This window comes from Ambystoma mexicanum, chromosome 6p (assembly GCF_040938575.1).
Source record: "Ambystoma mexicanum isolate Mex_15411 chromosome 6p, UKY_AmexF1_1, whole genome shotgun sequence".
Taxonomy (NCBI): domain Eukaryota; kingdom Metazoa; phylum Chordata; class Amphibia; order Caudata; family Ambystomatidae; genus Ambystoma; species Ambystoma mexicanum.
The window spans coordinates 1,408,642,336-1,408,666,957 of NC_090935.1; the positions used below are offsets into that span (position 1 = coordinate 1,408,642,336).

General features: G+C 42.3%; 1 long non-coding RNA gene across 1 annotated transcript; it reads left to right on the forward strand.

Moving 5' to 3' along the window:
• On the forward strand, positions 1–679 carry LOC138511050 (uncharacterized). The gene is made up of 2 exons (XR_011280560.1): positions 1–186; positions 569–679. It is a non-coding gene; the product is annotated as an uncharacterized lncRNA (long non-coding RNA).
• The last annotated feature ends 23,943 nt before the right edge of the window (positions 680–24,622 follow it).

Consider the following 24,622-nt stretch of genomic DNA (forward strand, 5'->3'; position numbering starts at 1 on the left):
TCTCATGAAAATGCCTAGTTGCCACAGGCAACCTTGATATACACAATTAATGTATATTCTAAATTGGACAATCAGTTTTATTTACCTTCGCTACTTACATTTTTTGTTTAGATTGATATTGGGGATTGCACCCCGTTACTACTACATGGACAAATAGTCATAAGAACTGGTTACATCAAATTTCGGGTAAGGACATCCACCAAGTTGTCAGTTTGTCTCAAGGGACCATTGCAGAATTTGGTTATATTATTCAATGAATTGAAGAATAATGATTACTAATGGGTTCTTTTTTCTTTTTGTTTGTGTTTTTGTTTCTGTTTTTTGTGCTCTTTTTCTGTTTACTCAAACATAACAATGTATTATGATATGTTTGCCTATTTTTCTACACCCATGAACCCTTCCCTTTTGCCCATCCTTGTTTTTCTGTCTAATTTCTTTCATGTTATTATGCATATTTTGTGGTCACGATATTTGAAAACTGGTATTATGTTATACTTTATGATGTCGTTCATACAAATTGTTTTTTGACTATGATATATTGTATGTCCTATATTACAATTATGGGTAGCCCGGATTTGAAAAAGGCTCAGTGGAGCCGAAACATGTTATCAATTATGGGCTCAATGGTCATGGATGATCAATAAAGCATAATCTAAGATTTAACTCAACTTGAGTTGTTGGCGCAGAGTCCTGTATTTTCATTAATTAATTTCTTCAACGTATGGGACGGTTAGGCTTTTTACCGTCCTTATACAGTTGACCTGCGACTTCATTGACCGGATTTTGAAACTTTTAATCTTGCACGTATAACTATCGGGATTGTAAGGAGTCGCCCTGGTGGAGCAAGGTTTTTCAAAGCCACAGTTTTTCAAAATATCAACAGAAGCTGTTACTGAAGTATGCAGAATTCTGAAACAAATGCAAATGCTCTTAATAGATGAGGTAAGCATGGTTTCCAAACCTAATGTTGGCTTTAATTCACCTCAGATTGCAAGAAGTCCTTATAACGGACTACAAAGATCTCTTTTGAGGAAAACACTTTATTGTTTTTGGAGAGCTCCTACAATTAACATCAGTGAAAGGTGAACCTATTTTTCAAACCTTAGGACAGAAACAGTGCCGCAACACACTTGGCAGCATAGGAAATGTAAATCTCTGGCAGCATTTCCAATACAGAGAGCTAACTCAAAACATGCATCAGTCTGCAGACCTCACCTATGCTAACATTTTAAAAAGAATTAGGAGTTGGTCTTCTTTCTAAAGATGCACAATCTATCTTAAACAGTAGACTCATCAATGAGCTATATGGACATGACATATCTGCTACTGATGTGATGGAACAATTAGCACAACAATATGTAAAATGTATGTCCTTAATGCCAACCCTAGCAAGCTGTATGCAATTCAATGAGACAATTTAAAAAAGAAATGCAACCAATTGTGCATATTAGCGCCACATACAAACTGGAAGTGCATGGCATGGCCCTCCCTATGTGCCAACAAGCAACAGCATGACTAAATAGCTTAGAAAAATGTATCTCCAACACAGCTGGTTTGGAGAAAATGTTAATGTTGTGTTTAAGCTGCAGAGTAATTCTGAAACGTAACCTTGACGTGTAGCAAGGTTAAGTCAATGGAGCAATTGGTACAGTTGTTGGCTTCCAGACATATCCACATGATAGCAACATTCAGTTTGCCGAAATCCACTTTGTCAAACTTTCAGAAGTTAAAAGGATAGGACGCTCAAAAGCATGATTCTTTCTATTCAAAGACATGTATGAACACAGCGATCAATTCTCTCTGTGTCTTTCATAAGCAGTCACTATTCACAAATTACAATGTCTAACCCTCCATCAGGCATTGATTGATATAGGCAGCACAGTCTTCAAAGAAGGTATGCGTTATGTAGCACTTTCACGTCTACGTACACTCTACAGACTATTTCTTGTCAATTTTGATGCAAACTAAGTTAAGGCTGACATTCCTTGTATCCTAGAATGCAACTGACTAAGTTCACTCTACACACCCCATCTCGATATGTACCATGTTCCTGAAAAAGGTAAAGTTTTGAAGAGAAGAGTAATGCAAACAGAATTTATAACAGGTATCCCAACAATACCACCAAAGAAACAAAAACAAATTGCTCTCCATCAAGTAGTACAACCACAAAACTATCTAGTGCAAACACAAACGCACATCCATCAGCATACATAAAGAGAAATATTTCTTCTAAAAAAACAAAAGGAGGTCCACGAAATGACATAGTTACAGAACTCTCTGGTCCATTTAAATTTTCCAACACAACTGGTGTAAATTGCTATGCAAATGCAGCAATCAATCCTTTGTTCCAATTGCCACCAAGTGTTCAAAACATTTACTTGAATGCCTCAGACCAGTTGTGTTTACAAATGCTCGGCCTTCATAGAAATGCCACAAATAATCCTGACAATACTTACAGTTTCTCAGGCATAAGGCAAGAATTGGACTGCTGTGCAGGAATGGTAAAATTCACCATAAACACACAAGAAGATGCACTAGTATGTATAATGTACTTACTGCACGTACTGGAAATCAAAAACATACCTATGAATGAAATCTTCCAGATTTCATACACGTGAAAACATACATGCACTCTCAGCAACAATGTTGCATAAGAGCACATCCCTAATGAACGATTTGTGTATGTATCTATACCAAATTGTGAATCCACTCCGTCAGCTGGTGCAAAATGCAAATAATGCCATATTAAGCACTTTTTACAATTCAGACAATGGTCCCAGCTTGCACATAAACTCACATAGCCGATATGTAATACTAATGCTTTTAAGGTACTACGTAGATGGTACCAAAAACAACTGCAAGCTTTTTAGCTTCACACACGGGCAAGTATCTCTTTGCAAGAAAACCTTCACAACAGTAGGCATAATCTACCACACTGGTGCCACAACCACTGCAGGTACTGCATACATTAAAAGAAAATATATGATTGGTTTGAATGCAACAACACTTCCATTACTATAAAACAGAGATTACCAGCAAATCTAACACATACCTACTTAATATTCCTTAAACCGAATTATAGTCACTGACCTGTGAAACCATCAATATTTAGTGCACTTTAAACATTCACGTAAGTACTGCACACTTCAATTGATGTAACGTGAAAGTTAAATTCACATAAATGTATTTGTTTTTTAATGCTGCATAGATTTTTTTCCCAATGATTATGCAAACAGAAACAACAACTGTGCAAAACATAGTGCTTAGAATGTTCTGATTATGAGGGTCTACAAAGTCTAGTCACTGACCTGTAGAACTATCGAAAGTTAGAATATGCCAATTGGTATCTAACTGCATCCATAGTACTGCAATGCTACTTTTGAATTGCAAAATAGTAAGAATACACCAACAGGAATCGAACTGCTTAAAAAAATACCCTTCAGAACTGCAAAACTATCAACAGTTAGAATACTCCAACTAGTATCAAACTGCATCCATAATAATGCAATGTTACTTTTGAATAGCAAAATAGTTAGAATACACCAATAGGTATCTAACTACTGAAAAAAATACCCTTCAGAACTATAAAACTATCAACAGTTAGAATACCCCAACTTGTATCTAACTGCAGTGCCGCTTTTAAAATGGAAAACAGTTTCAATAAGCCAACAGATATCTAAGTACTTCAAAAATTCCTTTAAATAATGAGTGTAACAGCACTTTTGTAAAGAAAAACAGTTACAATACACCCACAGGTGTCTAACTACTTTAAAATACACTTAATTTCACGTCATTGCAACAATGCTTCTAACAACAAATATACTCATTTGTGCACCATTTTTCCCCACCACTCTGTCCACGGTCAGTTGCGACTGTTCGTGGATACAACATGGTGGGCATTTTGGAAAATATGACATACCTCACCCTTTTCACCATCCAATCACTGGGCGCATCTGATGTCCGCGGACTTCACATCGGCCCCTGGACGAATTGTAGGCCCGTCCGCGGAGTCCGCAGATAGAAACCAGATATCACTCATTATTCTTTACCTCCTTTTGGGCCGTTTTAAAGAAAACTACTGGGAAGGATTTATAAAAGCATACTTTCGTGACCAAGCCCAAATATGGTGAAAATCCGTCCAGCGGTTTGGGCTGTAGATGTGAGCACATTTTTTTTCCATTGTGTCTATAGAAATAACAGAACTTTTGGGACCCCCTACAACTTTGTCCCCCTTGAAGAAACCTTACCAAACTTGCCAGACAAATGCTGATGGGCCATATACTTTTTTTGCAAAGTTTGGTAAGGTTCCCGCATGGTGGAGCAAAGTTATGAGCCACCCAAAAAGTGCTCTTTCTATGGGTTGAGCAAAATCACCGTAACTAAAGGGCCGCTACCGCAGGCCCTTTAATAAATATATATTCTGCTTCAGCTAATCATGGGGAATTTAATAAAACAACAGCCGGGTCCGCACCATGTTGCACAGCCATTTGGCAATTTTCAGTGATTTTTGAAAAAAGCATAATAGTTTAGGAACATGTAATTTACTCCCCACATTCCTAATTTTACCCTCTACCAGTTCATCAACTTTCAAATTCAGAACATGTTCTGAGCAGCCAGGAACACCCTTTAGCTGGTCATTACAATTCCCTAAATCACAGGTGGATGAATTTTATTTAAAAAAAATTGACTGAAAAAGGCATAAGTAATAGCAGTCCTTTTAAAATAATATGAAATTGTATTGTTTTGCAGATTGTAGCTTGCTTGTCTCCAGGACATTTGCCACTCTGGGTCAGCCTGTGACCAGAGTTTGGTTTTAATTAGTCTCTTTGTTGTTTGAAGTGTAAGATGAAGATTGCATACGGCTTGCAAACAAATAGCAAACATAGTCACCCACACGCACAAGTACGCAGAAGCAGGCATCTACATAAATTACCCTGATGAGGAAAAGCATGATACATTAATAACGGATACTGAACACATACTGGTTACAGGACAAACAGAATCCCAGTAAATAAACCAGGTTAGAGAAAAGTAGAATACATGGCAGACAATGGGATACAGATTCTAAGGTTGTAGGGCTAAACAAAAGAGCCCGGTAAAAGGAAGACAAGCATTTCCAGTGAAAGGACTGCTGTTGCCCATTATATTTTGGTCATTTAGTGGACCAGGAACAGACAAGACACATGGTCAAATGCATAGAACTACACAAGATTGTAAGGCTCCTGTTGGCGTAGCCAAGTACACAGTAAATGTAAAAACACAGTAAATGTAAACAACGATACAAGGTGTATGAGAGGATATTGAAGGGACAATAACCCCTGAGGAAGTTCTAGGAACATACGCCTATGATAAAGGAATGAAAAATGTTTGGCTGAAGGTTGAGGTTAAAAAATATACCCACAAAAAAGATGATTAATGTGACAAAGTTTTGTCAGTTTGTGTTGTTTAATTAAGGTTGATTAAATAATTAGTCGCACATTTTTCGTGTAATTGCAAACCATGCATTTGTAGCATGGTCAGTGCAGTTATGTGGAGTTTTATTGATTGAAATGCTACTGAGGCAGAATGAATTGTGGATGCATTTGTTCATGTTGATATTCTGTTACAGACTACTGATTTGATGATAAACAAATGTATTTTGATAAGAAATTAGGTTTTAGAAAATCATTAAAAGAACCATTAAGGGTTTAAAATTAAAGACTAATGTGTTTTGTCTAAAAGAGAACACCCAGGTCTAATTTGTTGGTGTTCTAGGTATAATACAAGGGGTGACCTGAGTGCTGTATGATATAAATGACACTGGTATTAAGTCTCTGAAGTACAGATTGCAAACACCTGGGAGGCCTTGGCAACACAGAAATGCCCCACTGCAGACATCTGGCATCCTTTCCTCTCATCCGAAGGGGACTACCATTTCAATCTGGAAGCTTCTATTTTCCAGTATTTTTTTCAGAGTGCAGCCTTGATTGCAGCCCCTGTTTTCAAACCTTGCCCCTATATTCTGGTCATGCTCCGGCTAAGTCATCTGCCCTGCACGGAAATGAACGTTCAGAGACTCTCTGTCTGGGGGAAGTTTGTTCTCACCACCCTTAGCGGCCACACTTTATTGCAGTTGTAAACAGCTGGGATGCAAGCCAGGCTTTCAGTGGGGGAGTCCTTTGTGACATTTGCCCCACAAAAAGCAAAAGGGTCTGCCTCTGGCCTAGAGGAGGATTTCATGGAAACAAAGTGGACTTTTCTTTGCAAATATGTGCCGGTATTTTGCATGTGAAGCATAATATACATTACTTTTTGCCAACACGCACCATGTCTTTTCCCTGACATCTTTATGTTAGCTGGGGTACATTTTTCTCATGTCTTGCATTAAATTGCAAACACACTTGCAATGCTGTGTTGTTGTCAGTGTTTGAAACTCCTGTGTTTCAAGTGAAAGGAACCTTTGAATTTCTTCTGCCACTTGTGAACTAAAATGCAGCTTTTCTTTTTGTAATAACAGGTAGGCCTTTTTCACATGAGAATCCGCCAGAAGCCCAAAGCCAAATGTAGCTCCTGGTATGACTCGGATCTCGTCACCCTTAAACGCAAGTGCAGGGTGGCAGAGAGGAAATGGCGTGCTTCATGTTCATCCTCTGAAAAACGGGCCTGCCGCCTGCTCCAAAGGCAATACCGGCTTTCCGTTCTCACCAAGAAGAGAGCCCTTATCCAAACCGCATCTCTGCGGCATCTAACAATTCTGCTGAACTCTTTAAAATCTGCAAGGAGCTGGCCAACCCTGCTGCAGTCTCTACCTCTCCTGTCCCCTCCCAGGCCCTCTGCACCGCACTGGCCTCTCACTTAATTTCAAAATCTCAGGACATCCTGTCCTCACTCTCCTCCTATCATCTCCCCCCTCTATTCCCTGCTCTTCCTATGGCCCTTCTGAAGCCACCCCTCCTCCCTCCTTCTCTGCCTTTCCCCTTTTTTCTGCTGATGAGGTTTCGAGACAAGTCCGATCTATGAAAGTCTTGTCAAAACAGGTCCACCACTGTTCCTTCAAAACTATCAAGGACCACATCGACTCCTTGGCTCCTGCCCTGGCTGACTTCTGCAATCACTCCTTCGCCTCTGGAGTCTTCCCATCCCCCCTCAAGCACTCCCTTGTGCATCCCCTTCTTAGGAAACACTCTCCGCCCCCTCCTGCCCAGCTAACTATCGCCCAATCTCTATCACCCCCTTCCTGGGCAAGCTCCTGGAGCAACTGGCCATCTCCCAGCTTAATCTCCATGCTGACTCTGTTGGCAGTCTTCATGACCATCAGTCTGGCTTCAGAGCTGCCAGAAGTACAGAAACTGCTCTCCTGAACATCCGTGAGGGCCTGCTCTCAAACCTTGACTCTAACACCCCTTGTGTTCTCATTTTGCTCGATCTCTCTTCTGCCTTTGACACTGTCAACCACATCATTCTGCTCAACCGTCTCCGTGATAACCTGGGTATCACTGGTCAGGCTCTGGCGTGGCTGACCTCCTTCCTCTCCAATCGACCCTCCCAGGTCCAACTAGGGTCCTTCCTCTCTGACATCTTTTTCTCTACCTGTGGTGTCCCCCAGGGATCTAACCTCTCCCCCTGGCTGTTCAACCAGTATCTGGCACTTCTTGCCCACCACATCGCCGCTCTCTGTCCCAACTTTCAGTGCTATGCGGATGATACCCAGCTCATTTTCAGGCTACCCTCGGCTACCCTCGGCCTCCTCTTCCCCTTCCCTCATCTCTGAATGTCTTTCTGCTATCCATGAATGGTGTGCCGCCAATGACCTCTGCCTTGATGCCAGTAAGACTGAGATTCTCTCTGGCCGGCCTCCCTTGGCCCTCTTCCTGCTCCTACCTGCAAGGCAAAAAACCTCGGGGTCATCTTCGACTCCACACTCTCTTTCTCTCCTCACATATCTGGCGTCTCTAAGAAGTCACACTAACAGCTACACCTCCTCAGAGGTATCCTTCCTTTCCTCTCCTTCCCCCAGAAGCTCACTGTCTCTAGAGTCCTGGTTCTCTCGAAGCTGGACTACTGTAACAGCCTCTATCTAAATCTGCCTGCCTCTACTCTCCGACCTTTGCAACTCATCCAGAACAGGACTGCGAGACTTGTCCTTGGCCTCAAGCCCAGGGACCGTATCCCTCCAGGACTGAAATCACTACACTGGCTCCCAGTGGCTGCAAGGATCAAGTTCAAAACCCTCTGCATTGTCCACAAGGCCTTCTGGGGCCTTGGGCCAAAATACCTTCAACTCTCTCTTCCTAAATATCTTCCTTCTCAAACTCTTCACTCATCCACCTCCAACTCCCTCAGGGTCAGCCACTTCTCAAAGCAACGAGTTGGGGGTAGATATCTCTCCGCAGCTGGGGCTTCCCTCTGGAACAGCCTTCCTGCCTCCCCGAAACTTGAGGAGAACCATCTCCGGTTCCGGAAGCACCTCAAAACCTTCCTCTTTGCCTCCGCTTTCTCTCCCTCTCTCCCCTGCTAAAATCACTGAACCTGCACTGAATCTGCAACTGGGCCACTCACCGATCTCGGTCCTTGGCCCAGCCACTCTTCCCTGCACTGCCTCCCTGCACTACGGGACTGTCTCTGTATCCTACAGCCCCCCTCCCAGCACTTACCTTGCACTTGCCACCAGCTGGCCCTATTATTTATCTTGTACTCTACTAACCCTGTACTGCACTTTCCCCTCTCCCTTTCTCCTTGCACTTTTCCCTTCCCCTCTACCCTTGCACTTGCGTGATCTGAATGACACCTGGCCTAGTAGGATCGTTGTCTGTCTCCCCTTGTCCCCGCCCCCGCCTTGTCGCGCCTTGAAACACTAGTGTATAGGCGTGTTACAAATGCCATATCATTTCATATCATATATCATATCATATCATATCATATTTGGGGCCTTTGTTTACACCTCACATCACACACTCTGACATCACACTCTTCTGCATCCGCACACAGAGACAGTAACAGGGCAAGTGCAATACAACAGCAATATCCCTCATGAATCTGTCTGACTGCTTTCTTTCTCTACGGTCCATGACCTGGACTGTGCCTCTTCCTGCTGTAAGCACTGGTGTTACATAGTACTCTTGATAATCCTAATTTACTAAACATCCTATAGCATCTTTCTGCTGTTTTCCTGTGATTTATTTGGTCTCAATCTTTTTTCAGGTGTAGCCAGTATTTTGAGGTTTGGCAAAGTGTCACCTCAGGTGGTAGCGCTAGGTTACAACATTCAGCTCTGGCAGGGGTTCCGTCCAAATCCACAATGCCCATTCCTTCTGTTCAGTGTTACAAAGAGCCGGGGTGGGAGAATGCACAAGGGTCCCATGATGACTGCAAAGTGTAGGTTAGAGCACTCTCTGCCTGAGGCCTTGAGCCTCTCTGTCCCCACTAAGCAGGCAGTGAGTTGTGATGTGTGTGTGAGTGCTCATGTGTGTGCAAGTATCACGTGGACCAGCAGTTTGCAGGGTTTGGTCTATTTGTGAATCTATGTCAATTGTGATCAGTTTCCAGATAAAAGTGAGATATGGATTCTCTGTGTTGGTAAGTGGGAACATCGGAGGATGGCAGAACCCTGTGAGTGAAGGTGTTTGTGTGTCTCCTTTCCTTGACCTGCTGCATCCATATTCCTGCTGCCCATGTTCCTGCTGCCCATGTTCCTGCTGCATTGGCTGCTATTGTATGGGTTGAAATATGGCATTCACTTTTGGTTTGTAACCATGGCCTTGGATTATTCATGTCTGGTTATGGGGTTCACATCCGACTTTGTGAATGTCCGATTGTTGGTAGTCACATGACCTTCCCTTGTCTTTTGGCAATGCATGCATTATGTATCTGTACACATCTGAAATCTTGGTACAGTCGGTTACTTCCTGAATGCGTGGCAGTGTGGCAAGCACCATGGATCTCGTGGAATCATGTTTCCTTCTTTGCACTTTTTCAGTGACATTTTTGTTTTGTAGTTCCATTTGCATTGTGGTCCTTATAGTGGTGGAACTCGTCACATTTCAGTGTTTTTGAATATATAGGAGTTTTTATGAAGGGGCATGTTGATTCTTGATGTGTGCCTAAAGGCATGCTTGGTAGATGTGAAAGTTAGGCATAATAAGTGTTTGTGTTTCCCGATTGTAGCCTTTTTTAAGTCGATTGATGTAGGCAAACCTATCATGAGTGTTGCATAAGATGACGTTTGCCTCTGCAGTCTTGCAAAACGTATTTCTTCAATTTCCTCGATCAGGACGGGCAATACGAAAGTAATGGCTTACAGTCACATGTGGTTAAGTGTTCTGTGAGTCTTTGTAAAGCGAAAAAGGCTAAGATTTAACGGACCTATGCAAATCACCCATTGTACGTGGGGACAATAAACACTGGAGAAAATATTGCAATCTGTTCTATTTTCTATTCTAAGTTCAATGGACATTTGGAGTAAATTTGGAGTTAAATGTGAATAGTGACAGGGATGCTACATCAGGCCACTCTCACATTAGTTGGATCCTAATAAGTGCCATTAGGCGTATTTGTAGCGCCAAGTGCTTGATGTAAAAAGCTTTCCTGAACATATTTTTCCAGAAAAAGCAAGTAAAGGCAGTTGAGTATATTCTCATCAATGAAAAAGGATGGGTTTCGCACCTGGAAAATATATATATATGCAATGCATTTGTCTTTTTCAGAAGAGTTACATGCTGGATGGTTACTTCCTCCGACCACCAATGACACTGCTGCTCCAAGCATTCACTGGAAACTGTGTAAGGGAGCTCATGGGCACACAACATGTTCTTGTCTTATTGCCGCACCAGTAACAAGAATTCAACTGTAGAGGACATGGCATGGCGGGGTGTTCATTATGGAGTAGGAGCCTGGCACCTTTACATCGATGATGTCACAGGCGATGCGGACATCCCTTACAACCTTTTGGGGGAGACAGCAAATCTCCCTGAAGAGGCCTGATGGATTAAACGTTCTTAACGTTTTCTGGAACAGAAGCTCAGAGTAGTGTGTTACCCAAACCAAGAGGCAGCTTATATATTGGGGACTTGAGGCCCACATCCTTCTTTGCATAGGCAGGAAAGTAATTAGTGGTGATTTAGGATTGGATCCTGGACAGACAGAAAGCAATCTGCAGTAGCAATCGCCCTTAATGGCCAGTTTACAGCTCTACAGGGGATTCAAAAAACAGGGAGATAGGAGAACATCTTAGGGAGTGTCTCAAAAGATGCATGGGAGGCCCTGCAAAATTCAGCTGCTCGGCCTATCAATTACTGTACTCACAAAAGCATACATTCATGTATTTCCTGTGGTGTGTCAAGCTAGCTAAATAATACTAGCTAAAAATATGTGCTTCTTTTTTTTACATTTTCACAAGGTTAATTTCCAATGATCCAGTCGATATTTTTATCATAATAAGAATGTTGCAATTTGTCCGACTGAGCACAGCAAGTTATCAAAAGCTAGACTACATGTATAATGTATTTTCTTATTGAAGGTTATCATTCTGAGATGGACCGCTTGGTGCACTGCTTTTACACTTCTTCACAATACCCCTGAAAGATAGGGGTAGGGGACAAATAACACCAGTGAGGGTTCAAGCCTATCTTCTATAAAGTCAAAGAGCAATTTAGCAACAGGTAGGTGATGGTAAGGATGTTACACTCAGTCTGAGAACGGATCAAGTTTAAAATCCTTACCATCACCCACCGCTGCCTTGACAACACTGCACCTGGATACTTGGCCCAGAGACTCTCCAAGCCAGCCACTGATCCGCTTATGCCAAATGTCTACACTCTCCTATGAGTGTGTTAAAGCTAGAGGTGCCTGCATCCCTGTCCCTGAGGCCACGCTTTGGAAAGCCCTTCCCTCTGCCTTGAGAGCTGAGCCATCCTACACCATGTTCAGAAACAGACTATAAAAACACACCTTTCTCAGTAACTGTCCTTTTAGTGAAAACTGTTGAAACTACCCAAAATGTTACCTGCACGTAGGCGCCCACATGGTATGTGCGCTATACAAATGTATAAATGAATACATGAATAAATAAACATGGAAATGACCACAGAGCTTTGTATTTTCTCTTGATTTAATTCGTTCCCTTTATGGTTGATATTAATACATTTAAGTGATTTCGAAATGGAAACATGTGTTTTTTCTGAATGATGCATTGAAATGAAAATGTATTTATTGAACTGACAACAAAATGGTGGTATGAGTAACTCACTAAGTGCAGTATGCACACTGGGCTTGGTTTCCATTTCATGTTTCACTAGACACACTCTAAAATGTTAGCGACATTGAACCATATATACTGCTTTAGAAACCCAAAAACCTAGATGAAGGGATAGAATGGCATTTTTTTTTTAATTGAATTTAGCTGAGAAACTCAACTTTTATCAAATTTTACGAATTATTTGCATTTAACAATTCAAAACAAATCAACTTAAAAACTTAACAAACTTAAAGTTTTGCGAGGAAAAACACAACCAATGCAATACAACCCAACAATAAACAACAGCGATTACACAACAGCAAATAGACTCGCTTAGATAGAATGGCATTGACGTGGTGACTTTATGGTGTGGATCGAAAATCTCTTTTTTCTAAATATAGAAATAAAAAGATTGATTTAGAAAGACCACTCGAAGACCACTTTGAGCGGTCTTCAGGGACGTCATTTAGGGGTTTCCAGGGGTCACACCGGTGAGCCCTGAGTTCTCCTTTGCTAACCCTGTGGTCTCCATTGCTACTCTTTTTTTAAAAAAAAATAAATGGAGGCTCCTGGGCTGTGCCAGCAGCATGTGGCTTTTTGTTTTTGGAGTGTCTGGTTTTCTGATAGCTATAGCCATTAAGATAGCTCAGTGGCTTGCTGCTGCAATGTGTGTGTGTGATCTGCACGTTCGACTCCCGGCAAGGTCAACTCAGCCGTTCATCCTGCTGAGGTTGATAAATGAGTACCAGCACAGGTCGGGTAATATCTGATGTACATTTGTTCTTTATAAAGCACTATATAATAAAACATCATTATCATTTGGCCTTGCACATCTGCTTGCCTTCACAGTAACTTGGTAACATGGGCCTTTACACGCTGATATTAATGGTACATACGTTGATCCATTCTGGTATAAATGTAAATTACTTTACAGTGATATTGTAACCATATTTTTCGTAGTGTAGCTAGAAACAATGCCACTTCCTGTTTGGTCAAGGGGTGAAAGATCATGTTCCATCGCTTCCTGTGATGTCACTTCGGTGTGGGGTCAAATGACATCACTTCCTGTGATGTCATCAGAGGTCATGGGTCGTGTGATGTCACTATGTCACTTCCGCTAGCCCTGGCATTGTGGTGAAATTACGTCCCTGATGGTCTTTCTAATTTGAACATACAAGTGCACGCATGGGGCTGACAGGTGCAGAGGAGGAGAAGAAGGAAGTCATGGGTGACCGAGGTAAGTGGTGTGTGTGTGTGTCTGTGTGTGGTTGTCTGTTTGTCTGCATGTATGTATGTTTGTGTGTCTGTGTGTGGGAGGAGGAGAAATGTTTTGAGTGTTTACGTGTTTGTTTGTGTAAGTGTGTCTTTGATGAGGGTTGCAGGGAATGTTTTGGGTGAGGAGGAGAGGCGTCAGGGAAGGAAAGGGCCTTGTGGCGTGAAACCGCCCGATTTCTATGAAATCCCACAAGCGCAGGGGAGGATGAATGTTAGCGGGGTACTGGATAGGTTTCCCAAAGGGTTGTGGTGTTCAATGCCCCCCATCCCCTGAGATGTTATATTTCGACAATTAGAGACCATACAAAATCTGCTGACAAAATCTGTCTTTTTTGTGTTTGGCGTTCAATACGCAGAGTTATCACATATAGCTCACTTTATTGGGGAACAAGGGCCTTTCCTTCCCCAGCAGAATTTAAACCAGTTCTCTGGGTGAGGATGGCTGCACGTGAGCTCAGTTCCTAATACACAGACATCCAAAGAGAATTATGCATACAATTCACAGTACACGTATGCTCGCATTACTGAGTGAAAGGGGAGTTTCCAAATTGTTTGTGTGGAATAAATAAACAGGTTATAGAGTATTCCTTACCATACTTGTCTAGCACAACATATATGACCGTGCTGCCCTATTTGGGCCTGGGTCCTCACCCTAAATGCTTGTGAATATGGGATGGTGTGGCATATACTCCTGACGTTATTTATTTATTTATTTATTTATTTATTGGTCATTTATAATGCGCATATACAAAATGTGTTTTGAGGCGCAACAATACAAGATCGAGTGCCACGGGAGGCTAGGTGGACAGGGCAAGGGGAAGCAGAGAGTGCAGGAGAAGGAAGGTCCACAAGCTAAGTGCGAGGTAAGGGGCTGGAAGAGTTACCGGGCGCAAGGCCAGCCAGGCTAGTGCTGGGAGACGGACGTCGAAGGGCAAGTGCACGTTGAGTGGGGGTTCAGGTGTAGACCAAGCACAGGGGTAGACTGGACCAGGGGAGCCTGGTGCCCTGTGATAATATCTGTAGTAATCTGAAGGAACCAGGCAGCCAGTCAAGAGGCAGAGCGACATTAGCAGGGGAGGAGGAGAGGGAAGGAAGAAGAGAAAAGGAAGCTCTGGCTCAAGTCTGAGAGGGGCAGGGAGGCTATTCCAGAGGGAGGCACCTGCGGAGTAGAGAGATCTATCCCCCATTCTCTGCATGGAAAAGTGTCTGATCTGCAGAGTTAGAGCAAAACAACCAAAGGGTTCTAGCAGGGAGGTATTTAGGGAAAGAGAGATGGATGTAGCGGAGTCCCAGAGAACGCCTTGTGGATGATGCAGAAGGTCTTGAACTTGATTCTTGCAGCAACTGGGAGACAGTGGAGGGATTTTAGGGCTAGAGAGATGCGGTCCCTGGGTTTGAGGCCAAGGATTAGTCTTGCAGTCCTGTTCTGGATTAGTTGAAGGTAGCAAAGGGAGGAGTTAAGCAGATTGAGGAAGAGGCTGTTGCAGTAGTCCAGCCTGGAGAGGACAAGAGCTCTGGAGACATTGAGTTTCTGGGGGAAGGTGATGAAAGGGAGAATGCGTCTGAGGAGATTCAGCTAAAAGTGGATCATCTTGTCAAGGTTAGTGATGTGAGGAGAGAAGGAGAGAGAGGAGTCAGTGATGACAGCAATATTTTTTGCCTCACAGGAGGGTAAGCGGAGCGGACCCAAGAAGGGCAGCCAGAGTGTCGAAGGGAAAGAGGGATCAGGTGTCCAAATGAGAAGGATATCTGGCTTACTGGCATTAAGGCACATATTGTTAGCAGTGCACCATGCCTGAATAGTAGACAGGCAGTCATGAATGAGCGAGGAAGAGGAGGAGGCAGAGGAGGGAAGCTTGAAGGACAGCTGCATGTCATCCGTATAACACTGGAAGTTAGGAGAGAAGGTGGAGATTAAATGGGCTAGAGGGGCCAGGTAGATGTTGAAAAGCCAAGACAAGATGATAGAGCCCTCAGGGAACCCGCAGGTGGAGAGAGAGATGATGGAGAGAAAAGGGCCTAGTTGAACCTCTACAGGTGTGGCTGGGGCTCTCCAGCAGTCACTGCAATTATCAGAAGAGAAAACTTGCGCCCATCAAAGCCATCCCACCACAAGAACAGAAGGCTCAGCCTTGGGGCAAAGTTACTGTCATTTATTAGCAAACAAAATACATCACACCAGTTTAGTCAGAATGTGCCCACCCATCCCAGGGACACTGTACAGTTACCAAACTGAGTATGCCTTTTCAAGGCAATGGGAATTAACATGGAGCTGCAAAGAGTTCCTTAATGTTGCCATCTCTGTTCACCTACGCCTGGGAGAGTGAATTCAGTTATTCAGTTAGTGCATTCAGTTACTGGCTTGTGGACACCACTTGTAGCTTTTTCCCCCTCTGGTTCGATGGGGACAGGCCGCTTTATCTACCGTGGTTGAATGGGAATTATCCTGTTCGGCTGGGTCACATGTATGGAGACCATGAAATGAAGCTGTCTTGCTTGTAATTATGAGGATTTTAGCCTGATTTTCTGTAAGTGGCTCATTGTCTGGGTAACTGGAACTTTCCGTCTCCACTTGTCCTTGGCTGAGTGCCTCGTTTCTGCTTGCCTCTGGCTGCAGCGATCATGTCAGCATTTCCATGTACTTGAAACCTGTCTCTCCTTTGCCACTTGTTTCAGAGACCTATAGCTTCTATATCATTATTTATAGCTACTTTTGCATGTTAGTAGCAGTCAAGCATGTGCAAGCTAAATATATGAACTATTTGCATCTTGAGGTTTCAGCTTTGGCAAAAGATATGAGTATAAAGATGTGTACATGTATCTGTCCTCTGCCTATGTGGATCACAAGCATGTGCTTTGAGCCTATATGCAATAAACTAGTGCATGTTCATGTAACTTCATGAATGGGTGAATATGTACTTCATAATGCAGCTACGTCATGATGTCAATGATGATGTCATTAATGTCTGATTTTGCAGTTAGTCAATTTGCTCATTCAATGTAATTTCCATGTTATCCAAATCATCGATTGGCAATGGTCTGAATGGTTGTCTGAGATAATAAATCTTCTCACACCTGCGATACATTGAAGTTTGCAGTGATGGGCCTAAACGTGAGGCACATCTGTTGTTTCTCTGCCTTCGTGTTGAGAGTCTTGGGGGCATTAGGGTCAGATTTGCTCCCCATCTACAATCCCCCGTATTCATACAACTCTCTTGGTTTGTCTGCAATTTTGGGAGCACAACATGTGTTATCCCTCCAAGATGTCCATAGTATTTTGCATGGTCATCCAGGCTCCATGTCACGTAGCTGCAGTCCCCATCAGGTTTGCATCAAACCCATTTTCGACTGTAATCACGGGTGTTGTATGGGTACTGGAACACGGTTCCTGTTGGGAACAGAGGACACTGTGTCAATTGTGATTTCAGTGCATTCCATGTCTTTGTTTGCTCATCTTCTTCAGTCTCTATGTCTATCAGCAGTTTCAACCCTGAAGTCTTCTTAGTTGTCTGTCTACACTGCGTGATGATTATCCTGATGACACAAAATGTCAGCAACACTAATATCATAGCTGATGCCAGTACTTTCAGTCCATTGGCCATCCATGTTGGTATCCATGAGAATATGTACAACAGCCAACATTCCTCCTTTCCTAAATTTTTCATATCTGCCTCCATCTTCATGTGCAGTTTAGAGAGCTGGCTGATGGCCTCTGTCAGTGTCCCATTGCCTTTGTCATAGGCAGGAACAAATGTACAACAAGAAGACCTGATCTTGGCACACATGCCTCCTCCATGGTTGTGAGGAGATCCAGAACATATCTATTCTGGAGAGCCATTGGCCTAACTGCTCTCAACTCTTATTTGATGGCATTGAGCCCCTTGACAGTTGAGTTTAGTATCTGCATTAGCTCCCAGTCTTTAATGTGGAGCAATTTGCATTTGTGTTTGTCTGTACTGCTGGAACGATAGATGCAAAGAACATCTCAGTTATGCTGAACAGCCTGTGCTCTGGTATCATAACCAATGCATTTTCCATGTCTGATGAGGCATAGTTCCCCCTTTTCAATTTGGTCAACCCTACAGATCAGTCTTTCCATTTGCTGACATCCATTTTAGGGAACCCTTCAAATTGTATGTCCATCTGAGGCACTACTAATTCTGGACTGTTCATATTCCTCCCCTGTTGGGTGGCAACTGCAAGTCTGCCTTTGACCTGCAAGCCCAATAGTGGCCCATGCGCATTGCTGTTCCGACCTTCATGCCTGGTATCTTTGAAATCTGCTTACATCCTTAATTTTCCCCAACCTCTTCTTTACCATCATTCTGGAAACATAAAGCTGCTTTCTTGAGTGATATGATGGGCATGGGCCCAGCTTCATTGTCTATCCATGTGAGCAGTTTGAAACGATTCCCATTCCTGGAGGCATTTGTAATTTTCTTGCTGTACTACTTCCACTGGAACTGTTAGGAGAGCATGTGTTTTGCTCCCAACCACTACTTCTTTCCATCTGTCTGTTGTGTATACTTGCCCATAAACCAGCCTCTGCATTGTTTCCCAGCATCCAGGCAGTCCTCCTATTTCTATTGTCCTTTCTTGGGACATTCTAACTCTTTCTGGGTCACTGTCTGTACTTCTCCTTTGCACTGACCTTCTGTGATGTACTCTAAACTTTATCTGTATTCCAGTAACCGTTCAAAATTTCCTGAGTCTTTAGGTAGTTATCTTCGTACGGGAACGTCTTCTTGGACATCCACCTTAGTGTGGCATGCTTCCCTTGAAATCATCCTCTATTGGTGCACATCGATAAATGCATGAGGCATTGTGCTCTTGCTACTGGAATTTCAGTTGCCACAAACATTCTGGATGCACTCATGGCAGAGGGGATGAGAGAGCAAATATAACATCTCTGTTTCGTCATTTGTTTCCCAATTTGGCCATGCAGCTATACCACATGTTGTTTGATAAATGGGCCGAATCAGCTATGTAGGAATTTACATGGTTAAAATCTACTTCTGCACTGCACCTAACTCTCTTTACTTCTTTAGCAGTGCTTATTGCCTGCCCAGCTTTCGTAAAAACAGCCTGGATCGGGGTTATGTTAGCGATGATCAAAGCTTGTGCTTGGGAAAACAACAATCTTCATAGAACAAGGGGTCTAAAGAGGTAGAGACAGCAGAAGGTGCAAAACATCATCACAATATTACGAAATTAATTTCCCATGTTGTTATTCTTGAGTGGTTCTTTGCGTTGATCAAAGGGTTTGTGCAACTCACCAGAGAAATGCGTTATTGTGGTGTTACTGTATGTTAGATTAAGCTCTCTGCCTATAGTATAGCGTGAGTGCTGCAAAGAACAATCAATCCCACACTATGTAGATTCTCGAATCACTAAGAAGGGTAAGGATAGACAGATTTCCATGGGTCAACTGTGGGTATCTCTGCGCTAGATAAATCAAAAAGACATGAAAAAAGAATCAAGGAGGAATCGATTGTTCTGTTTCATTCCGTATCACAAAGCCGATAACGCATCCCTGAAATGGGTTACATCTACTAAAAACCATAAGGCTTGGACAGTCTTACTTTCTTGATGAATACCTACTGTAAGGAAATTTGAATGTGTGCCTAGTCTAGGTGTGAGTATTGTCACTCCCTAACTCTCTTGCTCTGGACAGTTTTATCCACAGATGTTTTTCTTCTTCTTTGGCTTCTTCTTGCACCAAATCGTCTTCTTTTAGACTGACATAGGTCTCACTTCAGCAGGGCTTAACGTCTCTGGTGTAGTTCCATGTTTTTTTTCCCATTCAGTTTTACTGCATGGTCTGTGGCTTGCTCTACTGTGTAGGGGCCCTCAAATCTGGGTTTAAACCATGGCTTTACAAAATTCCAGAGAAGGACTGTGTCCTCTGGATAAAGTTATGGTTGCTTAAGGAGTGTTTCACCGTCAGCTGGGACAATATCTTCCTCACTGTTCTTTGACCTCTCCCACTGCGCCTACAGTTGGCAAGAAATACAATATGCACTAGCTGCACACATCAAAGAAGCCTGATACTCATACATTTAATTTCCAAAAACATCAGAGGTCGAGTTTGCATCTTTAAATGCTCTAGTGGGACGAGCCAGGGGTAGGCACATGCGCTGTCCTGTGACCACCTTGTGGGGCAATAAGGGGTGGTCAGATCCGGGCTGATTGCGTAGTACGAACAGAGCTAAAGGCAAACATTGAAGCCATCCCTTTTTTAAACTGGCTTTTATTTTTTTCAATTATTTCTTTCAGCAGGCAGTTGAGGCACTCACACACCCCTATAGCTTCCGGGTAATAAGTACAGGAGAATTTGTGCTGTATCCACAGTAGGGTTGTGATGTGCATCAAAGTCTCAATCATGAAATGAGACACATTTTCTGACCACAGGACCTCACACACCCCCATCAAGGGAATACCTCTCTAACAAGGAATTCTGCAGCCCTGAGGGCATTGGGGTGTTAACAGGGACCAGCTTTGATCCATCGGGAGAACGTGCACATAACCACTAGTGGCCGGGATATGGCTCCCCTTACTATAGAAATCCTTTTACAGGTGACACAGTTTTCCATGAACACGGCTATATGCTCCGCCATATTAGGACAGAACCAATCTTCCCCAATGTGAGGAGCAAGTACTTCTTTACCCATATGAGTAGGATAATGAAGCCGCATGAGTGCAATCTACAATAATGCTGTTTGGAGTACTAACTTGCCTGTGCTATCTTGTTACCACAGAGCAGCTGTAGGAGATATTTAACATCCACTTCTCACCCATAAATTCTTCTCCTCTGCTGGAGCCCTTCCCTAAAACTAATCTATCTGTGTGCTTGGTAACATACTATAGCCTTTCTTTAGAATCATATTATACACACAGATACAGGTGTTGGATGGGGTATCGAAGTCTGTTATGCCTGACAAATATGCTGCATGCTTTGCTTCCATGTCTGCTGCTTTGTTCCCCCGGGAGACTGCGTCCTCCCCTCTCGTGTGGGTCTGGCACTTTAGGACCACTATGTTCTGCTGGAAATTAAAGTACATCTATGAGCCTACCAAACAGGGGTGCATGCTGCACTGTTGTGCCGTCAGCATGTCTGAAGGTCCTCCTCTTGCAAGTGCGCTCGCGTAATGCTCTTGGAGTAAGCTGCACATATGTATTTTTGTTGTTTTATATCAAGTGCATGAGTATTTCTCAAGAATTACATTGCGTGACTAATTAGCAAGGGTTTTCCCAGATTTGTAATCTCTGTTAGGCAGTAGGCATCCATAGATATACATCTCAACAGTTTATGCCAATGCATTTTGAAATGTTTTCCACCGTCAGGGCTAAACACTACACATTTTATACAAAACATAGCATTCATACAAACCGAAAATAAACATTTTAATTTGTAGAATCGTACATACCCCACTTTTGTGTTTTATGATAAATAAAGATTTTTTTTTATGTGTGTGTCATTTTCACATTAGAATGGCAATTTGATATTTTATTTGAATAAGTTATTGAAAAAGGTTACCTGGCTGCATGCTAAACCATTGAAATCGATATAGAAAATGACAATTGCATATCAGTGAAGAGAAACTCCACAGAAAGAAAGTCATAAATGTTTCATGTCTGAAGAAATCTCTGTCTAGCACGTTACCTGTCATGGCAATATCCTTTCCATGTAGGATGCAATAAGAAATCTATATGTTATGATAGATCCTATTCATTCTGCACATTATCTTTGTGCGAATAGTCAGGGACACTAGTTGAGAGAAAATATGTATACTGACCTGCCGCCGTCTAGCTCATGGCACTGCAGCTTGCAGATGGAAGAGGACCTTGCGTAGCACGCATGGTCCGTGTCTTTTTTGTCCTTTGGGTATGTGATGATGTCACATGCACCTTGCATCCCGTGTGTTCATGGAAACGGACACACAGGAAAGTGGCCATGTCTTGGTTGGCTTTAGATTCGTAATGACCTGCTGGGTCATATTGTGATTGGCATTTAAGTTAAAAACGGTTAATGTGCTGAAACCCCTAAGGGCAGTGGTATTATAGAGTGATGTAGACAGACTCGAAGCAGTGCTGTATGTTAGCATGGAAAATTGTCAACTCGAAACCTGGTGGACCACAATGGCACTACCACTGTTGAATGCTCTGGTACCAAGAATTTGTTTAATATCATCATAGATAACCTGCTCTGTTGGATTGAAAAAAAATGTGGAAATAAAGAGGAAATAAGGCAAAAAATTGTAAAGTGAGGTATCACATAACAAGCACAATATAAAAGTTCTGATGCCGAGGATGATCAACAGAGAGTCACTGAAGCCTCATTCTGGGCTCAGAGGTAGGACAAATAATTAATTTCTTTGTTTAATCTTCCAGGGGTCATAGCATCCAGGTGGTCTATCCAGTAGGTCTCTTGCTGGTCTAGTTTGAGGCCCACATTTTCATGTGCATTACGTCTAATGACAGTCTTGAATATTTGGAACCGGATCTGACTTATGTTGTGCATCATTTCTGCCCAGTGCCGTGCAACAGACAAATTCAAATTATTGTTCCTTATGCAAGACCTATGTTCATTCCATCTCACTTTGGCCTGGCATTTAGACTGTCCTACATAGTATATATCCTGCATGGGCATTTGATTGAATAGATGATATTTGACGAATCACATGTGGCATAGCTGTTTATCATGATTTTCTCTCCTGTTCTAGGGTGATTAATTGTGTTGCCCTTTGTTACAAAGCCACAGTTACTAAAGTGTAGGCAAGGGAAAGTCCCTTTCCTTGCGTTTTTTGCTTGCTGGCTTTCTGGTCTAGTTTTCACAAGGTGATCTCTTAAATGCGTGCTGCGCTGGTATGCACACATTGGAGGGTTTTTGAACAGGTGTTCAACTCTGGAGTCACTAGTGATAGTTCTCTAGTTTTTTGTTGTTGCTGACTTTATTCTGTTGCTCTTTATTGAGTATTTGGAAACATATACCAATGGTCGGGTTGTTTTTTTCTTTCTGCTCTCAGTAAGTGATGAGTTTAGTTATGTGCTGATGAAGAGATCAGAAGCTGAAGTGATCTCTTCCTTTTTGCAGACCCGGACTAGAAATTTCTCTCCCATTATGTTGATTTATTTTTCAAGATTGTCAGGGTCACTGATTATCCTTTTGACCCACTAAATCTGGCTGTGAAATAGGATTTTTATGAGGTTTGGTTGCTGAAAACTCAGTCTGTGAAGTAAGTTACTGCGGTCTGTTTCTTTGCAGTATATATTTCCTTCACATATTTCAATTGCCACATCTAGAAAATGTATGTGTTCCTTGGCTGTTTCGTAGGTAAACTGGTATTCTGGGGTCAATGGTATTCATATATGTAAAGAGTCCTTTGAGGTTTTCTTGTGTTCCTCTCCATATATCAAAGATGTCAACAACTTAACAGACCCATAGGGATATGTAAGTGCGCCATACTCCATGTTCTAGAATGTAGTCCTTCTCTAATTTGTGCATGACAGAGTTTGCATATGTGGGGGCCAGTATTGCTCCCATAGAGGTACCAGATACTTGTAGGAAGACATTCTATTTGTACTGACAGTAAGAATTTTCAGAGATGAATTGCAGTAATATTTTGAGAAATTAATTAGAGGCTCTTATCTCTTCTTCATTTAATAGCATCCATTCAATTGCTTCCATGCCTAAATCAAGGGGGGTAGATGTATGCGGACTCTTTATATCTATAGTAAACATAATTGATATATGGTGTGTTCTTGAGATGTTGCAAGAAGTGGGAAGTATCCTTTATATAAGTGCTGGTTTTCTGTATGAGTGGTTGCAGGAAAAAGTCAATGTATATACCTAGAGGCTGGAGCTATCCATATCAGCTACAATTGGTCTCCCTGGGGGCTTGGTAGGATGTTTATGTATCGTGGGCAATACGTAGAAGTTCGGTATTCTCTGGTTTCTTTTCAGGAGAAACTTTCTAGTATGCTGATTAATCCACTCAAGAGTTTCTGCTTTGTTGAATATCTCTACCAAATTAGAAGTAATATCCATGGTGGGATCAGTCTCAAGCTTGGCGTATACAGTGGTGTCCTTCAGTTGCCTTTCACATTCCAGATCATAATCTGTACTGTTCATCATGACCAATGCCCCTCCTTTATCAGCGGGCGGATTACGATATCTTTGTCACTATATAGGTTTTTAAGTAGAGTGAGCTCAGATGGTTTGAGTTTGCTGTATTTTGGGCATTTATAGGAAATCTGTTTGAGGTCCCTGAGGGTTTGTTTGTGAAAGATCTCGATGGAAGGAACAGTAATTGGTGGTATGAAAGAGCTTTTATTTCTAAACTCTTAGAAGTCATCTGTCGGTTCTGTTGTATCTGATTATTCTGTGTTCTCTAGTTCATTGAAGAATACCTTCAGTTTTACTTTTTTGATGAACCGGAACAGTTCAAATTTGGTGTTAAATAGGGTAGTGCGGGTAGTGCTATATGTTGGTAAAAAGTTCAAGCTGTTTTGTAACATGTCAACCTCTGTTCTGTTCAGCTGTCTGGGAAAGATTCAGAACTAAATTTTATTTTGCTGCCTTGTTACTCACCCTCCCCTCTTTGGTTTCCTCTTCCCACTCCTGGCCCTTTTTCTCCTGTTTTGCGTTCTATGAAAGTGACTGTGGAGGTTTTTGGTAGATTTCCATTGACTTCAACTGTGTCTGTATCTTGTCTTGCTTGTGTGTTTTATTCATCCGTGGTCCCTCTCTCAGTGCCGAATGGGCTGTCTGAGCTGCCTGGTTGGGGTCTGCTAGGTGGTGGTCCATACTTGTGCATCCATGGGTACACTTCTTCATGAAGGTAGTCATATGTGCGCATCTGAATTTTCAGATTTTTTTAGTTTCCAATTCTTTCTTATATGATTCTAATTTTTGATTGATGTCTAGTAGAATAGCCTCCAATTCTTCTTGTCCCAATTACTCCTTAAGCTCTTTCTCAATCTCTTTTATCTCGCTGCTTGGGTTTGTCAGATTCTTTGAAAGTTCCTGTATCGTCAGAAGGATGAGGTCCAATGAACAATTATTTAATATTGCTTCATATTTTCGTACAGACTCTTTGCTTTCTTTGCATAATTTGGGTCTTAGGTTAATCCTGA